Source organism: Dinoponera quadriceps, unplaced genomic scaffold, assembly GCF_001313825.1.
Source record: "Dinoponera quadriceps isolate SergipeBrazil2010 unplaced genomic scaffold, ASM131382v1 scaffold2720, whole genome shotgun sequence".
In the NCBI taxonomy this organism is placed as follows: Eukaryota; Metazoa; Arthropoda; class Insecta; order Hymenoptera; family Formicidae; genus Dinoponera; species Dinoponera quadriceps.
Genome location: NW_014556730.1, coordinates 1 through 5,139, shown reverse-complemented (window position 1 = coordinate 5,139; position 5,139 = coordinate 1).

Here is a 5,139-nt window from a genome sequence, read left to right as displayed (position 1 = left end):
AATGGGATGTCCTAACTCATCCACCGTATTCTCCTGATATCGCACCTTCTGATTATCACTTGTTCCGGTCATTGCAAAATCATTTAAATGGAAAAAAAATTGACTCTTTGGATGCCTTAAAAAACGTCGTGTCTTCGTTCTTCGAATCTAAACCGCGCAGTTTTTATGATCGGGGCATCCGTATGCTGCCAGAAAGTTGGAAAAAGATTATAGACAACGATGGAGAATATATCATTGATTGAATAAAGAACGTTGTTTGCCTAATCACTGTCTGACTTTTACTCACAAACTCCGCATGCACTTTTGCACTCACCCAATATTTATTTATTTGAGCCCTGACCGCAGTATATCAAAATATCCTCAAAGTATGCTAGCCTTAAAAAAATTGATTTCAATAAATTCCCTTTACATATATATAAATAATTCAACTCCAATAAATAATTAACTCACCGCATACCTTTAGGACATTTTAGTACTTTGTTCCAACGTATATTTCGGGATCTCAAATTTATATGATTTAGACTGTACAGTGGCGCCACCACAAACCATGTGTGCCTATATGTTGAGTATTAAATTAACATGTGTCCTCAATGTGTTGAATTTCAAATAGCACGTGTTTTCCAACTATACATTGAAAATCAAATAACATATATCCGCAAACTATATATTGATTATCAAAATAACATATGTTTTTAGTATGTTAAATTTCAAATAATACGTGTTCTCAAACTATAGTTGACATCCAAATAACATATGTCTTTAAACTATACTTTGACTATATTTTCCAATTATATAGTGAATTTATTAAATGCTATCTGCTTAAAATAAATACTTTTTAAGTGATTTATAATAACTAATTTTAATATTATTTCTAATTCAAAACAGAAAATACATTTTGGGATATTATCCTCAAGCTATATAAAATATATCTCGAAAGAATATATACATATATATCTATGGACGAAACATCTTATGGGATACCTTTTTTTATTTATTTAATTAATGCTGTAACATCTTATAAATAACGTGTACATTATTCAAAATTTTTGTATAAAACGAGAAAAAGTAAATATTGGTAATTTTGTAGTTTTTGTATATCTTAAGACTGAAAAAAGTCTTTGATTAAAGTTTGTTCTCGATACAAGTAATTTTCCGATTACGAAAACATCAACCGATCGAGTCATGACATAACGTATCTTCGAATTAATTCGCTCAGATTATATAAATTTCCGCTTTAACAAAGCGCGCCGTAATTATGACAATAATAAAGTACGAGGGCGGTCAGATAAGTAGTAGAATTTGAAATGAAAACGCAATATTTTGGAAAAATTTCGAGTTATTTTTCAACATAGTCCCCTTACACTTCTATACAATTCTTCCAACGGTACTGTAACTTTTTAATGCCCTCTAAAAAGTATGATTGTTCAAATTCTGCAAAATATGCTACCTCAGTGATGACTTCCAAATTAGACGTGAATTTCTTCCTTGCGAGCTATTTTTTTATATAGGGAAAACAGAAGAAAATTGCTGGGGGCTAAATCTGGAGAAAACGGCGGATGGGTAAGTAGTTCATATCTCAATTTGATCAGTTTAGCTGTATCGATTGCGGATGATTGTGCATTGTTGTGATAGAACAGGATTTTCTTCTTTGCAAGATGAGGCCGTTTCTTTTTCAGTTCGACGTCGAATCGTTCCAACCAATCACTGTAGTATTGCCCCTTGATAGATCTTCCCTTGTCCAAATAATCGATGAGGATTACACCGCGAGAATCCCAGAATACCGTAGCCATGTCTTTTCTGGCCAATGGGGCCGTTTCGGCCTTCTGCGGAGCTCTTTCGCCAGGTAAAGTCCACAGTTTAGACTGCTGCTTGGTATCTGATGTATAGTGATGCACCCACGTTTCATCTACAATCACAAAACGACGCAGAAACTCTGCCTGATTGCGCTGAAACAGCTCCAAACACATCTTCGAAATGATTACCCAATTTTGTTTTTAGTCCATGGTGAGCAACCGCGGCACCCATCGCCTCGATAACTTTCTCATGTTCAATATATAATGTATGATATGTCCTCTGCGATCTTTCGAGATCTTTACCATGTCTGCTATCTCACGCATCTTCATCCGACGGTCGGTCAATATAATATCATGCACTTTTTCGACAAAATCATCGGTAGTACTTCTTTTGGTCGCCCGGGACGGTCATCACCAAAGACGGATGTGCGATGTCACGACGAAACTCGACGTACCATCTAAAAACAGTGCTTCTCGAAGGAGCAACACCTCCGTAAACGGCTTCAAATTTTTCATGGACTTCTTCACACGTTTTTCCATCCAAATCAAGAAAACGAATCACCGAACGATATTGCTCTTTTTCCGACAGTGGCTGAGGCATTCACTTTAATCGGTTGCCAACAAAAAACTAATGGACGGATAAGGCTGAAATTTTGACATTGTTTGAAAGATGGGGCTATATGATGGTAAAACCGGTTTCGCTGCAGTGGCGCCACCATGTGTAAATCCTACTATTTATCAGACCGCCCTTGTAATATAATTTCAATTACTGCAAGTGCACGCATTTTGCAGAAAATGTAAACCTCTATTCATTGACGAGATATAAACAATTAATTCGTGGGTTTGAAGACGCCAGCATTCTTCAGAATTTTGTGAGAAACGTGGATAATACGGGATTTATACTTTAAAACTGTTTTCCCTGTTAGGCCTAGAACAATTCAGAACAAAAAGCTGCCGATTGGACCATAAAAAGAAAGGTACGTTTAGTCTTGACGGTGACGGTTAGAAATAGATTTTCCCGAATTTTGTGAGAACCTTGAAGGATATGTTATTTATACTACATAACTATATTTTCTATGCCTAGAACAACTCAGAACAAAAAGCTGTCGATTGGAACATAAAAGGAAGAGTATGTTTATTCTGTCAAGAGGAGAATCAATAAGCGCTATCTTAGATTTTATAAGCCTATCTTAGATAGGCTAATTTCTATATACGAGGGCGGTCCGATAAGTACTTAGCCTACAAAAGAAAAACGAAAATTTTGGAAAAGTGGCGATTTATTTCTCAACATAGTCTCCTTTTAGCTCGATACACTTGACCCAGCGATGCTCCAACTTCTTTAACCCATCTGAAAAATACGTTTTCTCAAAGTCTGCAAAGTAGGCCTCCGTGACGTCGATGACCTCCTCATTCGGCCAAATTGGTCGAATTGGACTACGAACTGCTGCCCCATTCACCGTATTCTCCAGATTTGGCCCCGTGCGACTTTTTTTTGTTTCCAAACCTGAAAAAGTCACTCGCCGGGCAGAAATTTGAGTCGAGTCGTTAAATTTGAGGCCTACTTTGCAGACTTCGAGAAAACGTATTTTTCAGATGGGTTAAAAAGTTGGAGCATCGCAGGGTCAAGTGTATCGATCTAAAAGGAGACTACGTTGAGAAATAAATCGTCATTTTTCCAACATTTTCGTTTTTCTTTCGTAGGCTAAGTACTTATCGGACTGCCCTCGTATGTTGTAGTAATCCCTTCCTTTAATAAAGCCTCACATAACTGTTACCAGTGAGAACTAATTTACGATAAATAGTAGTTGAAATTTTCCGTGTTCCTGGAATACCGCTTCAATAGAAGCAAACTTCAAGTAGCAAGCATGGTTCAGCAAATAAGGAGCGCGGTTAGAGCGCTCGACGTCATGCGTTCAATTCGAACTTGTTCCACATTTTTTTCATATTTCTTGAAATATAATAAATTAGTTATTAATATATAAATTAATATATTAATATAAAAATTAATGATTAACACTTTCACGTCCGGTGGTACCATATTAGTGTCGCGTGCAAGTACGATGGAATTTTCTGTAAATTTATACTCCATATTTAGTATAATATCACTATATGTATATCATATAATCCCCAAAATCCACATATTGTAATTACTATGATATGTTACTATGTTATATGAATAACCTTGCGAAAAGCGTCGGCGACAGATAAGGATATTGTATAACAGATGTCAAAATGTTAATATTATTAAATCATGCAATTAAAATCCATTCACTTTTTCTGCACCAATGAAGCGCACGAGTGTTCATTCCAATGATCAAATATGTATGGTTTGCTTCGAAATTAATAACCAATAACCATCATTTTTAGATATAAATGAAATAGTCTTCTTGTTAACAATGCTCAAATATCCTTGCAGTTGTAAAGATGTTGCGTTCATAAAATACGCTTAGTGCAATGAGCCTCTTTGTTTTACATGTTTTAATGACGTTTATCATCTAACGATTTGTAAACCTATTGTAGAACATTCAGAAAATGATACATAACGTACCTGCAAACTGTTATGGAACTGTAATGCTTTTTATATTAATAAAGTGTGTTTTACAGTTTACAAACACTTTTCTACCGTTTCATCTAAAAAATGCGAACGATTGTAATGCTGGGATGTTATATAATCGGCTAATTCATATATTAACATATTGGCGACGGGGCCTTGCGCGCCGCGCTTGATGTGGGTACGAGGCGATTTTGCGTCTATCGCTTCGTTCGGGTAAAATTAGAAAAATTTTCCGGTCTTCCAGGTGGATCGAAACGTAGCGTTCGGGTGGTTGATGGTTTATTTCTGACGATAAATTGAACCACTAATAACGTCTTATAAATTTATAATGAGACTGAAGTATGAAGATATCGAGTACGCATATTCGCGTTATTTGCACCCAAGTAAAGAACTTAAATAACGCATTTATGAGCACATCCGTCGCCAAAATGCTAATAATTAATTTTATTGCATACTTCAAAAAAATGAAAAATAGTTGGAACAAGCAGGAATCGAACGTATGACCGTTGAACGCTTTCGCCGCGTTCCCTATTTGCTGAACTACATTACTTACTTGCATTTAGTTCCTTCTGAAGTGGTACTCCAAAAGCATGGAAAATTTCAACTACAATTTCTCGTAAACCAATGCTCGCCGACAACAGTGATGTGAAGCTTCATTAGAGAGAAAGAATTACTACACATATATAGAAAGTAGGCAAATCTAAGATACGGCTTATCGACTCTCTCCTTGTAAGTCGGGGAGTCCGTACGAGGTCTGTTCAAAAAGTATCGCGAATTTTGTGTTTTTTCAAA